This window comes from Channa argus, unplaced genomic scaffold, assembly GCF_033026475.1.
Source record: "Channa argus isolate prfri unplaced genomic scaffold, Channa argus male v1.0 Contig014, whole genome shotgun sequence".
Classification (NCBI taxonomy): Eukaryota; Metazoa; Chordata; class Actinopteri; order Anabantiformes; family Channidae; genus Channa; species Channa argus.
This window is the reverse complement of record NW_027125233.1, coordinates 917,015-934,569: the sequence shown is the minus strand read 5'-3', so window position 1 is coordinate 934,569 and position 17,555 is coordinate 917,015. Positions and strand designations below refer to the sequence as shown.

Sequence of the window (17,555 nt, the reverse complement as noted above, 5' to 3'; positions counted from 1 at the left end):
GTCCAAAGAAAATGGCAGTTCACCCCTACAGATTTAATACTATTTACAAAATATACAATTTATAAACAAAACCACGGCACAAAACCTAACAATTCAAAAATGCTAAATAAGGTTTGGAAACCAAGAACAGCAAACAGGTGCTGATGCCAGAAAGAGCCTTGCTAGCTGTTGGGAACCGTACTTTTAAAACTCCAGGAAGTGTAGGATGGACCAATCAGCTTCCTGTACTGCCCCCCAATCCGGCCAATCAAGCAGGGCACCTATAAGAACAAGAAAATAAAAACAACACATATGGCCAGGACCGTAACATGGTCTACTAGTAATGAAGCACGATGGTTGGCAAACCAATAAAGTAGCAAAACAGCAATGAAAGAACAAAATTTGATGAAAATATAGAACAATTTCTATGAATAAATAGGCAGTAACACCAGCTTGTGCTGCCCGTAAACCCAAGCAAAAAAGCTTACAACACCTGGTATTCCCAGGCGGTCTTCCTACCAAGTACTAACCAGGCCCGGCTCTAATTGGCTGCCGAGATCGGACGAGATCGGGCGCTTAGAGAGGGGTGTGGCCGTAAGCTGCATTTGACATCATCAACAGCTCTTAAAAACGCTGGAGAAGCAGAATGCATGACACTTGCTAAGAAGAAGATAAATGTGGCAAAGTACAAAGTACTATAACTGTACTGGTCTGTTACGCCCCTGTCTAGGGGGTCAGGGTGCAACATACAAAGATAAATTAGCATGTTCCCTCTCCGATCCCCAAACCAAAATCCAGGATCAAGATGTTCCAACAGAATGATATTTATTTTAAACGAAAGAAAGTGTCAAACAAAACATGACACTACAACTCAGGGCGAACCAAGGCCAACATAATAAACAAAATAATCCATTTCCCACAGAAAGTGCTAGCTAGCCTGATAGAAATAAACAAACCAAAAGACAGTCGCTAACCCTAACTCCCTAATGTGAAAACCAGAGAAAACAATCAAAAGAAAATGGCAGTCCACCCCTACAGATTAAATACCATTTACAAAATATACAATTTATAAACAAAACCACGGCACAAAACCTAACAATTCAAAAATGCTAAATAAGGTTTGGAAACCAAGAACAGCAAACAGGTGCTGATGCCAGAAAGAGCCTCGCTAGCTGTTGGGAACCGTACTTTTAAAACTCCAGGAAGTGTAGGATGGACCAATCAGCTTCCTGTACTGCCCCCCAATCCGGCCAATCAGGCAGGGCACCTATAAGAACAAGAAAATAAAAACAACACATATGGCCAGGACCGTAACATGGTCTACTAGTAATGAAGCACGATGGTTGGCAAACCAATAAAGTAGCAAAACAGCAATGAAAGAACAAAATTTGATGAAAATATAGAACAATTTCTATGAATAAATAGGCAGTAACACCAGCTTGTGCTGCCCGTAAACCCAAGCAAAAAAGCTTACAGCACCTGGTATTCCCAGGCGGTCTTCCTACCAAGTACTAACAAGGCCCGGCCCTATTTGGCTGCCGAGATCGGACGGGATCGGGCGCTTAGAGAGCAGTGTGGCCGTAAGCTGCATTTGACATCATCAACAGCTCTTAAAAACGCTGGAGAAGCAGAATGCATGACACTTGCTAAGAAGAAGATAAATGTGGCTAAGTACAAAGTACTATAACTGTACTGGTCTGTTACGCCCCTGTCTAGGGGGTCAGGGTGCAACATACAAAGACAAATTAGCATGTTCCCTCTCCGATCCCCAAACCAAAATCCAGGATCGAGATGTTCCAACAGAATGATATTTATTTTAAACGAAAGAAAGTGTCAAATAAAACATGACACTACAACTCAGGGTGAACCAAGGCCAACATAATAAACAAAATAATCCATTTCCCACAGAAAGTGCTAGCTAGCTTGATAGAAATAAACAAACCAAAAGACAGTCGCTAACCCTAACTCCCTAATGTGAAAACAGTCCAAAGAAAATGGCAGTTCACCCCTACAGATTTAATACTATTTACAAAATATACAATTTATAAACAAAACCACGGCACAAAACCTAACAATTCAAAAATGCTAAATAAGGTTTGGAAAGCAAGAACAGCAAACAGGTGCTGCTGCCAGAAAGAGCCTCGCTAGCTGTTGGGAACCGTACTTTTAAAACTCCAGCAAGTGTAGGATGGACCAATCAGCTTCCTGTACTTCCCCCAAATCCGGCCAATCAGGCAGGGCACCTATAAGAACAACAAAATAAAAACAACACATATGGCCAGAACCGTAACATGGTCTACTAGTAATGAAGCACGATGGTTGACAAACCAATAAAGTAGCAAAACAGCAATGAAAGAACAAAATTTGATGAAAATATAGAACAATTTCTATGAATAAATAGGCAGTAACACCAGCTTGTGCTGCCCGTAAACCCAAGCAAAAAAGCTTACAGCACCTGGTATTCCCAGGCGGTCTTCCTACCAAGTACTAACCAGGCCCGGCTCCATTTGGCTGCCGAGATCGGACGAGATCGGGCGCTTAGAGAGCAGTGTGGCCGTAAGCTGCATTTGACATCATCAACAGCTCTTAAAAACGCTGGAGAAGCAGAATGCATGACACTTGCTAAGAAGAAGATAAATGTGGCAAAGTACAAAGTACTATAACTGTACTGGTCTGTTACGCCCCTGTCTAGGGGGTCAGGGTGCAACATACAAAGACAAATTAGCATGTTCCCTCTCCGATCCCCAAACCAAAATCCAGGATCGAAATGTTCCAACAGAATGATATTTATTTTAAACGAAAGAAAGTGTCAAACAAAACATGACACTACAACTCAGGGCGAACCAAGGCCAACATAATAAACAAAATAATCCATTTCCCACAGAAAGTGCTAACTAGCCTGATAGAAATAAACAAACCAAAAGACAGTCGCTAACCCTAACTCCCTAATGTGAAAACAATCAAAAGAAAATGGCAGTCCACCCCTACAGATTTAATACTATTTACAAAATATACAATTTATAAACAAAACCACGGCACAAAACCTAACAATTCAAAAATGCTAAATAAGGTTTGGAAAGCAAGAACAGCAAACAGGTGCTGCTGCCAGAAAGAGCCTCGCTAGCTGTTGGGAACCGTACTTTTAAAACTCCAGGAAGTGTAGGATGGACCAATCAGCTTCCTGTACTTCCCCCAAATCCGGCCAATCAGGCAGGGCACCTATAAGAACAACAAAATAAAAACAACACATATGGCCAGGACCGTAACATGGTCTACTAGTAATGAAGCACGATGGTTGACAAACCAATAAAGTAGCAAAACAGCAATGAGAGAACAAAATTTGATGAAAATATAGAACAATTTCTATGAATAAATAGGCAGTAACACCAGCTTGTGCTGCCCGTAAACCCAAGCAAAAAAGCTTACAGCACCTGGTATTCCCACGCGGTCTTCCGACCAAGTACTAACCAGGCCCGGCTCCATTTGGCTGCCGAGATCGGACGAGATCGGGCGCTTAGAGAGCAGTGTGGCCGTAAGCTGCATTTGACATCATCAACAGCTCTTAAAAACGCTGGAGAAGCAGAATGCATGACACTTGCTAAGAAGAAGATAAATGTGGCAAAGTACAAAGTACTATAACTGTACTGGTCTGTTACGCCCCTGTCTAGGGGGTCAGGGTGCAACATACAAATACAAATTAGCATGTTCCCTCTCCGATCCCCAAACCAAAATCCAGGATCGAGATGTTCCAACAGAATGATATTTATTTTAAACGAAAGAAAGTGTCAAACAAAACATGACACTACAACTCAGGGCGAACCAAGGCCAACATAATAAACAAAATAAGCCATTTCCCACAGAAAGTGCTAGCTAGCCTGATAGAAATAAACAAACCAAAAGACAGTCGCTGACCCTAACTCCCTAATGTGAAAACAAGAGAAAACAATCAAAAGAAAATGGCAGTCCACCCCTACAGATTTAATACTATTTACAAAATATACAATTTATAAACAAAACCACGGCACAAAACCTAACAATTCAAAAATGCTAAATAAGGTTTGGAAAGCAAGAACAGCAAACAGGTGCTGCTGCCAGAAAGAGCCTCGCTAGCTGTTGGGAACCGTACTTTTAAAACTCCAGGAAGTGTAGGATGGACCAATCAGCTTCCTGTACTTCCCCCAAATCCGGCCAATCAGGCAGGGCACCTATAAGAACAACAAAATAAAAACAACACATATGGCCAGGACCGTAACATGGTCTACTAGTAATGAAGCACGATGGTTGACAAACCAATAAAGTAGCAAAACAGCAATGAGAGAACAAAATTTGATGAAAATATAGAACAATTTCTATGAATAAATAGGCAGTAACACCAGCTTGTGCTGCCCGTAAACCCAAGCAAAAAAGCTTACAGCACCTGGTATTCCCAGGCGGTCTTCCTACCAAGTACTAACCAGGCCCGGCTCTATTTGGCTGCCGAGATCGGACGAGATCGGGCGCTTAGAGAGCGGTGTGGCCGTAAGCTGCATTTGACATCATCAACAGCTCTTAAAAACGCTAGAGAAGCAGAATGCATGACACTTGCTAAGAAGAAGATAAATGTGGCAAAGTACAAAGTACTATAACTGTACTGGTCTGTTACGCCCCTGTCTAGGGGGTCAGGGTGCAACATACAAAGATAAATTAGCATGTTCCCTCTCCGATCCCCAAACCAAAATCCAGGGTCGAGATGTTCCAACAGAATGATATTTATTTTAAACGAAAGAAAGTGTCAAACAAAACATGACACTACAACTCAGGGCGAACCAAGGCCAACATAATAAACAAAATAATCCATTTCCAACAGAAAGTGCTAGCTAGCCTGATAGAAATAAACAAACCAAAAGACAGTCGCTAACCCTAACTCCCTAATGTGAAAACAGTCCAAAGAAAATGGCAGTTCACCCCTACAGATTTAATACTATTTACAAAATATACAATTTATAAACAAAACCACGGCACAAAACCTAACAATTCAAAAATGCTAAATAAGGTTTGGAAACCAAGAACAGCAAACAGGTGCTGATGCCAGAAAGAGCCTCGCTAGCTGTTGGGAACCGTACTTTTAAAACTCCAGGAAGTGTAGGATGGACCAATCAGCTTCCTGTACTGCCCCCCAATCCGGCCAATCAGGCAGGGCACCTATAAGAACAAGAAAAAAAAACAACACATATGGCCAGGACCGTAACATGGTCTACTAGTAATTAGGCACGATGGTTGGCAAACCAATAAAGTAGCAAAACAGCAATGAAAGAACAAAATTTGATGAAAATATAGAACAATTTCTATGAATAAATAGGCAGTAACACCAGCTTGTGCTGCCCGTAAACCCAAGCAAAAAAGCTTACAGCACCTGGTATTCCCAGGCGGTCTTCCTACCAAGTACTAACCAGGCCCGGCTCTATTTGGCTGCCGAGATCGGACGAGATCGGGCGCTTAGAGAGGGGTGTGGCCGTAAGCTGCATTTGACATCATCAACAGCTCTTAAAAACGCTGGAGAAGCAGAATGCATGACACTTGCTAAGAAGAAGATAAATGTGGCAAAGTACAAAGTACTATAACTGTACTGGTCTGTTACGCCCCTGTCTAGGGGGTCAGGGTGCAACATACAAAGATAAATTAGCATGTTCCCTCTCCGATCCCCAAACCAAAATCCAGGATCGAGATGTTCCAACAGAATGATATTTATTTTAAACGAAAGAAAGTGTCAAACAAAACATGACACTACAACTCAGGGTGAACCAAGGCCAACATAATAAACAAAATAATCCATTTCCCACAGAAAGTGCTAGCTAGCCTGATAGAAATAAACAAACCAAAAGACAGTCGCTAACCCTAACTCCCTAATGTGAAAACAGTCCAAAGAAAATGGCAGTTCACCCCTACAGATTTAATACTATTTACAAAATATACAATTTATAAACAAAACCACGGCACAAAACCTAACAATTCAAAAATGCTAAATAAGGTTTGGAAACCAATAACAGCAAACAGGTGCTGATGCCAGAAAGAGCCTCGCTAGCTGTTGGGAACCGTACTTTTAAAACTCCAGGAAGTGTAAGATGGACCAATCAGCTTCCTGTACTGCCCCCCAATCCGGCCAATCAGGCAGGGCACCTATAAGAACAACAAAATAAAAACAACACATATGGCCAGGACCGTAACATGGTCTACTAGTAATGAAGCACGATGGTTGGCAAACCAATAAAGTAGCAAAACAGCAATGAAAGAACAAAATTTGATGAAAATATAGAACAATTTCTATGAATAAATAGGCAGTAACACCAGCTTGTGCTGCCCGTAAACCCAAGCAAAAAAGCTTACAGCACCTGGTATTCCCAGGCAGTCTTCCTACCAAGTACTAACCAGGCCCGGCTCTATTTGGCTGCCGAGATCGGACGGGATCGGGCGCTTAGAGAGCGGTGTGGCCGTAAGCTGCATTTGACATCATCAACAGCTCTTAAAAACGCTAGAGAAGCAGAATGCATGACACTTGCTAAGAAGAAGATAAATGTGGCAAAGTACAAAGTACTATAACTGTACTGGTCTGTTACGCCCCTGTCTAGGGGGTCAGGGTGAAACATACAAAGATAAATTAGCATGTTCCCTCTCCGATCCCCAAACCAAAATCCAGGATCGAGATGTTCCAACAGAATGATATTTATTTTAAACGAAAGAAAGTGTCAAATAAAACATGACACTACAACTCAGGGTGAACCAAGGCCAACATAATAAACAAAATAATCCATTTCCCACAGAAAGTGCTAGCTAGCCTGATAGAAATAAACAAACCAAAAGACAGTCGCTAACCCTAACTCCCTAATGTGAAAACAGTCCAAAGAAAATGGCAGTTCACCCCTACAGATTTAATACTATTTACAAAATATACAATTTATAAACAAAACCACGGCACAAAACCTAACAATTCAAAAATGCTAAATAAGGTTTGGAAACCAAGAACAGCAAACAGGTGCTGATGCCAGAAAGAGCCTCGCTAGCTGTTGGGAACCGTACTTTTAAAACTCCAGGAAGTGTAGGATGGACCAATCAGCTTCCTGTACTGCCCCCCAATCCGGCCAATCAGGCAGGGCACCTATAAGAACAAGAAAATAAAAACAACACATATGGCCAGGACCGTAACATGGTCTACTAGTAATGAAGCACGATGGTTGGCAAACCAACAAAGTAGCAAAACAGCAATGAAAGAACAAAATTTGATGAAAATATAGAACAATTTCTATGAATAAATAGGCAGTAACACCAGCTTGTGCTGCCCGTAAACCCAAGCAAAGAAGCTTACAGCACGTGGTATTCCCAGGCGGTCTTCCTACCAAGTACTAACCAGGCCCGGCTCTATTTGGCTGCCGAGATCGGACGAGATCAGGCGCTTAGAGAGCGGTGTGGCCCTAAGCTGCATTTGACATCATCAACAGCTCTTAAAAACGCTGGAGAAGCAGAATGCATGACACTTGCTAAGAAGAAGATAAATGTGGCAAAGTACAAAGTACTATAACTGTACTGGTTTGTTACGCCCTTGTCTAGGGGGTCAGGGTGCAACATACAAAGATAAATTAGCATGTTCCCTCTTCGATCCCCAAACCAAAATCCAGGATCGAGATGTTCCAACAGAATGATATTTATTTTAAACGAAAGAAAGTGTCAAATAAAACATGACACTACAACTCAGGGTGAACCAAGGCCAACATAATAAACAAAATAATCCATTTCCCACAGAAAGTGCTAGCTAGCCTGATAGAAATAAACAAACCAAAAGACAGTCGCTAACCCTAACTCCCTAATGTGAAAACAGTCCAAAGAAAATGGCAGTTCACCCCTACAGATTTAATACTATTTACAAAATATACAATTTATAAACAAAACCACGGCACAAAACCTAACAATTCAAAAATGCTAAATAAGGTTTGGAAACCAAGAACAGCAAACAGGTGCTGATGCCAGAAAGAGCCTCGCTAGCTGTTGGGAACCGTACTTTTAAAACTCCAGGAAGTGTAGGATGGACCAATCAGCTTCCTGTACTGCCCCCCAATCCGGCCAATCAGGCAGGGCACCTATAAGAACAAGAAAATAAAAACAACACATATGGCCAGGACCGTAACATGGTCTACTAGTAATGAAGCACGATGGTTGGCAAACCAACAAAGTAGCAAAACAGCAATGAAAGAACAAAATTTGATGAAAATATAGAACAATTTCTATGAATAAATAGGCAGTAACACCAGCTTGTGCTGCCCGTAAACCCAAGCAAAAAAGCTTACAGCACCTGGTATTCCCAGGCGGTCTTCCTACCAAGTACTAACCAGGCCCGGCTCCATTTGGCTGCCGAGATCGGACGAGATCGGGCGCTTAGAGAGCGGTGTGGCCGTAAGCTGCATTTGACATCATCAACAGCTCTTAAAAACGCTGGAGAAGCAGAATGCATGACACTTGCTAAGAAGAAGATAAATGTGGCAAAGTACAAAGTACTATAACTGTACTGGTCTGTTACGCCCCTGTCTAGGGGGTCAGGGTGCAACATACAAAGACAAATTAGCATGTTCCCTCTCCGATCCCCAAACCAAAATCCAGGATCGAAATGTTCCAACAGAATGATATTTATTTTAAACGAAAGAAAGTGTCAAACAAAACATGACACTACAACTCAGGGCGAACCAAGGCCAACATAATAAACAAAATAAGCCATTTCCCACAGAAAGTGCTAGCTAGCCTGATAGAAATAAACAAACCAAAAGACAGTCGCTAACCCTAACTCCCTAATGTGAAAACAATCAAAAGAAAATGGCAGTCCACCCCTACAGATTTAATACTATTTACAAAATACACAATTTATAAACAAAACCACGGCACAAAACCTAACAATTCAAAAATGCTAAATAAGGTTTGGAAAGCAAGAACAGCAAACAGGTGCTGCTGCCAGAAAGAGCCTCGCTAGCTGTTGGGAACCGTACTTTTAAAACTCCAGGAAGTGTAGGATGGACCAATCAGCTTCCTGTACTTCCCCCAAATCCGGCCAATCAGGCAGGGCACCTATAAGAACAACAAAATAAAAACAACACATATGGCCAGGACCGTAACATGGTCTACTAGTAATGAAGCACGATGGTTGACAAACCAATAAAGTAGCAAAACAGCAATGAGAGAACAAAATTTGATGAAAATATAGAACAATTTCTATGAATAAATAGGCAGTAACACCAGCTTGTGCTGCCCGTAAACCCAAGCAAAAAAGCTTACAGCACCTGGTATTCCCAGGCGGTCTTCCTACCAAGTACTAACCAGGCCCGGCTCTATTTGGCTGCCGAGATCGGACGAGATCGGGCGCTTAGAGAGCGGTGTGGCCGTAAGCTGCATTTGACATCATCAACAGCTCTTAAAAACGCTAGAGAAGCAGAATGCATGACACTTGCTAAGAAGAAGATAAATGTGGCAAAGTACAAAGTACTATAACTGTAATGGTCTGTTACGCCCCTGTCTAGGGGGTCAGGGTGCAACATACAAAGATAAATTAGCATGTTCCCTCTCCGATCCCCAAACCAAAATCCAGGGTCGAGATGTTCCAACAGAATGATATTTATTTTAAACGAAAGAAAGTGTCAAACAAAACATGACACTACAACTCAGGGCGAACCAAGGCCAACATAATAAACAAAATAAGCCATTTCCCACAGAAAGTGCTAGCTAGCCTGATAGAAATAAACAAACCAAAAGACAGTCGCTAACCCTAACTCCCTAATGTGAAAACAAGAGAAAACAATCAAAAGAAAATGGCTGTTCACCCCTACAGATTTAATACTATTTACAAAATATACAATTTATAAACAAAACCACGGCACAAAACCTAACAATTCAAAAATGCTAAATAAGGTTTGGAAAGCAAGAACAGCAAACAGGTGCTGCTGCCAGAAAGAGCCTTGCTAGCTGTTGGGAACCGTACTTTTAAAACTCCAGGAAGTGTAGGATGGACCAATCAGCTTCCTGTACTTCCCCCAAATCCGGCCAATCAGGCAGGGCACCTATAAGAACAACAAAATAAAAACAACACATATGGCCAGGACCGTAACATGGTCTACTAGTAATGAAGCACGATGGTTGACAAACCAATAAAGTAGCAAAACAGCAATGAGAGAACAAAATTTGATGAAAATATAGAACAATTTCTATGAATAAATAGGCAGTAACACCAGCTTGTGCTGCCCGTAAACCCAAGCAAAAAAGCTTACAGCACCTGGTATTCCCAGGCGGTCTTCCTACCAAGTACTAACCAGGCCCGGCTCTATTTGGCTGCCGAGATCGGACGAGATCGGCCGCTTAGAGAGCGGTGTGGCCGTAAGCTGCATTTGACATCATCAACAGCTCTTAAAAACGCTGGAGAAGCAGAATGCATGACACTTGCTAAGAAGAAGATAAATGTGGCAAAGTACAAAGTACTATAACTGTACTGGTCTGTTACGCCCCTGTCTAGGGGGTCAGGGTGCAACATACAAAGACAAATTAGCATGTTCCCTCTCCGATCCCCAAACCAAAATCCAGGATCGAGATGTTCCAACAGAATGATATTTATTTTAAACGAAAGAAAGTGTCAAACAAAACATGACACTACAACTCAGGGTGAACCAAGGCCAACATAATAAACAAAATAAGCCATTTCCCACAGAAAGTGCTAGCTAGCCTGATAGAAATAAACAAACCAAAAGACAGTCGCTAACCCTAACTCACTAATGTGAAAACAAGAGAAAACAATCAAAAGAAAATGGCAGTCCACCCCTACAGATTTAATACTATTTACAAAATATACAATTTATAAACAAAACCACGGCACAAAACCTAACAATTCAAAAATGCTAAATAAGGTTTGGAAACCAAAAACAGCAAACAGGTGCTGATGCCAGAAAGAACCTCGCTAGCTGTTGGGAACCGTACTTTTAAAACTCCAGGAAGTGTAGGATGGACCAATCAGCTTCCTGTACTTCCCCCAAATCCGGCCAATCAGGCAGGGCACCTATAAGAACAACAAAATAAAAACAACACATATGGCCAGGACCGTAACATGGTCTACTAGTAATGAAGCACGATGGTTGACAAACCAATAAAGTAGCAAAACAGCAATGAAAGAACAAAATTTGATGAAAATATAGAACAATTTCTATGAATAAATAGGCAGTAACACCAGCTTGTGCTGCCCGTAAACCCAAGCAAAAAAGCTTACAGCACCTGGTATTCCCAGGCGGTCTTCCTACCAAGTACTAACAAGGCCCGGCCCTATTTGGCTGCCGAGATCGGACGGGATCGGGCGCTTAGAGAGCGGTGTGGCCGTAAGCTGCATTTGACATCATCAACAGCTCTTAAAAACGCTGGAGAAGCAGAATGCATGACACTTGCTAAGAAGAAGATAAATGTGGCAAAGTACAAAGTACTATAACTGTACTGGTCTGTTACGCCCCTGTCTAGGGGGTCAGGGTGCAACATACAAAGACAAATTAGCATGTTCCCTCTCCGATCCCCAAACCAAAATCCAGGATCGAGATGTTCCAACAGAATGATATTTATTTTAAACGAAAGAAAGTGTCAAATAAAACATGACACTACAACTCAGGGTGAACCAAGGCCAACATAATAAACAAAATAATCCATTTCCCACAGAAAGTGCTAGCTAGCCTGATAGAAATAAACAAACCAAAAGACAGTCGCTAACCCTAACTCCCTAATGTGAAAACAGTCCAAAGAAAATTGCAGTTCACCCCTACAGATTTAATACTATTTACAAAATATACAATTTATAAACAAAACCACGGCACAAAACCTAACAATTCAAAAATGCTAAATAAGGTTTGGAAACCAAGAACAGCAAACAGGTGCTGATGCCAGAAAGAGCCTCGCTAGCTGTTGGGAACCGTACTTTTAAAACTCCAGGAAGTGTAGGATGGACCAATCAGCTTCCTGTACTGCCCCCCAATCCGGCCAATCAGGCAGGGCACCTATAAGAACAACAAAATAAAAACAACACATATGGCCAGGACCGTAACATGGTCTACTAGTAATGAAGCACGATGGTTGGCAAACCAACAAAGTAGCAAAACAGCAATGAAAGAACAAAATTTGATGAAAATATAGAACAATTTCTATGAATAAATAGGCAGTAACACCAGCTTGTGCTGCCCGTAAACCCAAGCAAAGAAGCTTACAGCACGTGGTATTCCCAGGCGGTCTTCCTACCAAGTACTAACCAGGCCCGGCTCTATTTGGCTGCCGAGATCGGACGAGATCAGGCGCTTAGAGAGCGGTGTGGCCCTAAGCTGCATTTGACATCATCAACAGCTCTTAAAAACGCTGGAGAAGCAGAATGCATGACACTTGCTAAGAAGAAGATAAATGTGGCAAAGTACAAAGTACTATAACTGTACTGGTTTGTTACGCCCTTGTCTAGGGGGTCAGGGTGCAACATACAAAGATAAATTAGCATGTTCCCTCTCCGATCCCCAAACCAAAATCCAGGATCGAGATGTTCCAACAGAATGATATTTATTTTAAACGAAAGAAAGTGTCAAACAAAACATGACACTACAACTCAGGGCGAACCGAGGCCAACATAATAAACAAAATAAGCCATTTCCCACAGAAAGTGCTAGCTAGCCTGATAGAAATAAACAAACCAAAAGACAGTCGCTAACCCTAACTCCCTAATGTGAAAACAGTCCAAAGAAAATTGCAGTTCACCCCTACAGATTTAATACTATTTACAAAATATACAATTTATACACAAAACCACGGCACAAAACCTAACAATTCAAAAATGCTAAATAAGGTTTGGAAACCAATAACAGCAAACAGGTGCTGATGCCAGAAAGAGCCTCGCTAGCTGTTGGGAACCGTACTTTTAAAACTCCAGGAAGTGTAAGATGGACCAATCAGCTTCCTGTACTGCCCCCCAATCCGGCCAATCAGGCAGGGCACCTATAAGAACAACAAAATAAAAACAACACATATGGCCAGGACCGTAACATGGTCTACTAGTAATGAAGCACGATGGTTGGCAAACCAATAAAGTAGCAAAACAGCAATGAAAGAACAAAATTTGATGAAAATATAGAACAATTTCTATGAATAAATAGGCAGTAACACCAGCTTGTGCTGCCCGTAAACCCAAGCAAAAAAGCTTACAGCACCTGGTATTCCCAGGCAGTCTTCCTACCAAGTACTAACCAGGCCCGGCTCTATTTGGCTGCCGAGATCGGACGAGATCGGGCGCTTAGAGAGCGGTGTGGCCGTAAGCTGCATTTGACATCATCAACAGCTCTTAAAAACGCTAGAGAAGCAGAATGCATGACACTTTCTAAGAAGAAGATAAATGTGGCAAAGTACAAAGTACTATAACTGTACTGGTCTGTTACGCCCCTGTCTAGGGGGTCAGGGTGAAACATACAAAGATAAATTAGCATGTTCCCTCTCCGATCCCCAAACCAAAATCCAGGATCGAGATGTTCCAACAGAATGATATTTATTTTAAAAGAAAGAAAGTGTCAAACAAAACATGACACTACAACTCAGGGCGAACCAAGGCCAACATAATAAACAAAATAAGCCATTTCCCACAGAAAGTGCTAGCTAGCCTGATAGAAATAAACAAACCAAAAGACAGTCGCTAACCAACTGTGCTGTTGACCTACAGGGTACCGGTGGAAATTGGACTACTGTTGGTCGAAGACGAAGAAGAAGAGGAGGAAGGTGTGTTCGTAGGCAAAGAGAGAAGAGGAAAGCTAAGAATGTAGGACTGACAGTAGGGACTTTGAATGTTGGTACTATGACAGGGAAGGCTAGGGAGTTGATCGACATGATGCAGAGAAGGAAGGTGGACATACTGTGTGTCCAGGAGACCAGGTGGAAAGGTAGCAAGGCTAGAAGCTTAGGAGCAGGGTTCAAGTTGTTTTACCATGGGTCAGATAGGAAGAGAAATGGAGTAGGAGTTATATTGAAAGAGGATTTTGTGAGGAATGTTCTAGAGGTGAAAAGAGTATCAGACAGGTTGATGAGTCTGAAGCTGGAAGTTGAAGGGGTGATGTTCAATGTTGTGAGTGGTTATGCCCCACAGGTAGGATGTGAGTTAGAAGAGAAGGAGAAATTCTGGAGTGAGTTAGATGAAGTGATGCAGAGCATCCCCAGAGGTGAGAGAGTTGTCATTGGTGCAGATTTCAATGGGCATGTAGGTGAAGGGAACAGAGGTGATGAGACTGTTATGGGCAGGTTTGGTGTTCAGGACAGGAACGCAGAAGGTCAGATGGTGGTTGACTTTGCAAAGAGGATGGAAATGGCTGTAGTAAACACTTTCTTTCAGAAGAGGCAGGAACATAGGGTGACGTACAAGAGCGGAGGGAGAAGCACTCAGGTAGACTACATCTTGTGTAGACGTTGTAATCTGAAAGAGATCAGTGACTGTAAAGCATTGGTAGGGGAGAGTGTAGCCAGACAACACGGGATGGTGGTGTGTAAAATGATGCTGGTGGTGAGGAAGATAAGGAGGACTAAGGCAGAGCAGCGGACAAAGTGGTGGAAGTTGAAAAAGGAAGAATGTCGTTTAGTTTTCAGGGAGGAGCTGAGACAGACTCTGGGTGGTTTGGAGGTGCTTCCAGATGACTGGACTACTACAGCTAATTTGATCAGGGAGACAGGTAGGAGGGTACTCGGTGTGTCATCTGGAAAGAGGAAAGCGGACAAGGAGACTTGGTGGTGGAACGAGGAAGTTCAGGAGTGTATACAGAGAAAGAGGTTAGCTAAGAAGAAGTGGGACACTGAGAGGACTGAAGAGAGTAGACAGGAGTACAGGGAGATACAGCGTAAGGTGAAGATAGAGGTGGCACAGGCCAAACAAAGAGCATATGAGGACTTGTATGCTAGGTTGGACACTAAAGAGGGAGAGGTGGATTTGTACAGGTTGGCCAGACAAAGAGATAGAGATGGAAAGGATGTGCAGCAGGTTAGGGTGATTAAAGATAAGGATGGAAATGTATTGACAGGTGCCAGGAGTGTGATGGGAAGATGGAAGGAGTACTTTGAAGAGTTGATGAACGAGGAAAATGAAAGGGAACGAAGAGTAGAAGAGGTGACTGTTGTGGAGCAGGAAGTAGCAAAGATTAGTAAGAGTGAAGTGAGGAGGACATTGAAGAGGATGAAGAGTGGAAAGGCAGTTGGTCCTGATGACATACCTGTGGAGGTATGGAAGTGTCTAGGAGAGGCGGCAGTAGAGTTTTTGACTAGTTTGTTTAACAAGATCTTGGAGAGTGAGAGGATGCCAGAGGACTGGAGGAAAAGTGTACTGGTACCAATTTTTAAGAACAAGGGAGATGTGCAGAGCTGTGGCAACTACAGAGGAATAAAGCTGATGAGTCACACAATGAAGTTGTGGGAAAGAGTAGTGGAAGCTCGGCTAAGCGCAGAGGTGAGTATTTGTGAGCAGCAATATGGTTTCATGCCTAGAAAGAGTACAACAGATGCAGTATTTGCTTTGAGGACGCTGATGGAGAAGTACAGAGAGGGTCATAGGGAGTTGCATTGTGTCTGCGTAGATTTAGAGAAAGCGTATGACAGGGTGCCGAGAGAGGAGCTGTGGTATTGTATGAGGACGTCTGGAGTGTCAGAGAAGTATGTTAGAGTGGTGCAGGACATGTATGAGAGCTGTAAGACAGTGGTGAGGTGCAGTAGGTGTGACAGAGGAGTTCAAGGTGGAGGTGGGTCTGCATCAAGGATCGGCTTTGAGCCCCTTCTTGTTTGCTCTGGTGATGGACAGACTGACAGATGAGGTTAGACAAGAATCTCCCTGGACTATGATGTTTGCAGATGACATTGTTATTTGTAGTGAGAGCAGGGAGCAGGTGGAGGAAAATCTAGAGTGGTGGAGGTCTGCTCTGGAAAACAGAGGAATGAAGCTTAGCCGCAGCAAGACAGAATACATGTGTGTGAATGAGAGGGACCCAGGTGGAATGGTGAGGTTACAGGGAGCAGAGGTGAAGAAGGTGCAGGACTTTAAGTATTTAGGGTCAACGGTTCAGAGCAACGGTGAGTGTGGAAAAGAGGTGAAGAGGCGAGTGCAGGCAGGTTGGAACGGGTGGAGAAAAGTGTCAGGTGTGTTGTGTGATAAAAGAGTCTCAGCGAGAATGAAAGGAAAGGTGTTCAAGACGGTGGTGAGACCAGCAATGTTGTTCGGCTTAGAGACAGTGGCACTGAAGAAAAGACAGGAGGCAGAGCTGGAGGTAGCAGAGCTTAAGATGTTGAGGTTCTCTTTGGGAGTGACGAGGATGGACAGGATCAGGAATGAGTACATCAGAGGGACAGCTCATGTTAGATGTTTTGGAGATAAAGTCAGAGAGGCCAGATTGAGGTGGTTTGGACATGTTCAGATGCCAGGCAGGAGGTCTAGAGGAAGACCAAAGAGGAGATTTATGGATGTAGTGAGGGAGGACATGAAGTTAGTTGGTGTGAGTGAAGAGGATGCAGAGGACAGAGTTAGATGGAGGCACATGATTCGCTGTGGCGACCCCTGAAAGGGAGCAGCCGAAAGGAAAAGAAGAAGAAGGCCGAATCAACAAATATGCTTGTTTCTGCCAAATGCAGCAAAATACTGAAAGGAAAGTGGGTTTGCTTTCATATTTGACCTAGAACAACTCAGTTCATCATGGAAATATCATCGCAACATCTTTTATGTAGCCAGAAATCAAGAGTGTAAGTTTTTATGCGCTTAAAAGCATTTTCAGGCCGAATGAGCAAATATGCTTGTTTCTGCCAAATGCAGCAAAATACTGAAAGGAAAGTGGGTTTGCCTTCATATTTGACACAGAACAACTCAGTTCAGCATGGAAATATCATTGCTACAGCTTTTATTTAGCCAGAAATCAAGAGTGTAAGTTTTTATGCGCTTAAAAGCATTTTCAGGCCGAATGAGCTGATTTCTGCCAATTGCAGGAAAATACTGAAAGGAAAGTGGGTTTGCCTTCATATTTGAGCCAGAACAACTCAGTTCAGCATGGAAATATCATTGCTACAGCTTTTATTTAGCCAGAAATCAAGAGTGTAAGTTTTTATGCGTTTAAAATAATTTTCTGGCCGACTGAGCAAATATGCTTGTTTCTGCCAAATGCAGCAAAATACTGAAAGGAAAGTGGGTTTGCCTTCATATTTGACCCAGAACAACTCAGTTCAGCATGGAAATATCATTGCAACATCTTCTATTTAGCCAGAAATCAAGAGTGTAAGTTTTTATGCGCTTAAAAGCAAATTCAGGCCTAATTAGCAAATATGCTTGTTTCTGCCAAATGCAGCAAAATACTGAAAGGAAAGTGGGTTTGCCTTCATTTTTGACCCAGAACAACTCAGTTCAGCATGGAAATATCATTGCTACAGCTTTTATTTAGCCAGAAATAAAGAGTGTAAGTTTTTATGCGCTTAAAAGCATTTTCAGGCCGAATGAGCTGATTTCTGCCAATTGCAGCAAAACACTCAAAGGAAAGTGGGTTTGCCTTAATATTTGACCC

The 17,555-nt window shown here is 42.4% G+C and overlaps 14 pseudogenes; all 14 read right to left on the bottom strand.

The window, feature by feature from the left end:
• Positions 1 to 460: 460 nt before the first annotated feature.
• On the bottom strand, positions 461 to 579 carry LOC137112520 (5S ribosomal RNA; annotated as a pseudogene).
• An 867-nt stretch (positions 580 to 1,446) lies between these two features.
• On the bottom strand, positions 1,447 to 1,565 carry LOC137112581 (5S ribosomal RNA; annotated as a pseudogene).
• An 857-nt stretch (positions 1,566 to 2,422) lies between these two features.
• LOC137112444 (5S ribosomal RNA) lies at positions 2,423 to 2,541 on the bottom strand (annotated as a pseudogene).
• Positions 2,542 to 3,398: 857 nt separating this feature from the next.
• LOC137112500 (5S ribosomal RNA) lies at positions 3,399 to 3,517 on the bottom strand (annotated as a pseudogene).
• Positions 3,518 to 4,384: 867 nt separating this feature from the next.
• LOC137112959 (5S ribosomal RNA) lies at positions 4,385 to 4,503 on the bottom strand (annotated as a pseudogene).
• An 856-nt stretch (positions 4,504 to 5,359) lies between these two features.
• LOC137113132 (5S ribosomal RNA) lies at positions 5,360 to 5,478 on the bottom strand (annotated as a pseudogene).
• Positions 5,479 to 6,335: 857 nt separating this feature from the next.
• Positions 6,336 to 6,454, bottom strand: LOC137113106 (5S ribosomal RNA; annotated as a pseudogene).
• An 857-nt stretch (positions 6,455 to 7,311) lies between these two features.
• Positions 7,312 to 7,430, bottom strand: LOC137112668 (5S ribosomal RNA; annotated as a pseudogene).
• Positions 7,431 to 8,287: 857 nt separating this feature from the next.
• LOC137113117 (5S ribosomal RNA) lies at positions 8,288 to 8,406 on the bottom strand (annotated as a pseudogene).
• An 857-nt stretch (positions 8,407 to 9,263) lies between these two features.
• Positions 9,264 to 9,382, bottom strand: LOC137112958 (5S ribosomal RNA; annotated as a pseudogene).
• An 867-nt stretch (positions 9,383 to 10,249) lies between these two features.
• LOC137112489 (5S ribosomal RNA) lies at positions 10,250 to 10,368 on the bottom strand (annotated as a pseudogene).
• An 867-nt stretch (positions 10,369 to 11,235) lies between these two features.
• On the bottom strand, positions 11,236 to 11,354 carry LOC137112504 (5S ribosomal RNA; annotated as a pseudogene).
• An 857-nt stretch (positions 11,355 to 12,211) lies between these two features.
• LOC137112667 (5S ribosomal RNA) lies at positions 12,212 to 12,330 on the bottom strand (annotated as a pseudogene).
• An 857-nt stretch (positions 12,331 to 13,187) lies between these two features.
• On the bottom strand, positions 13,188 to 13,306 carry LOC137113201 (5S ribosomal RNA; annotated as a pseudogene).
• Between the last annotated feature and the right edge of the window lie 4,249 nt (positions 13,307 to 17,555).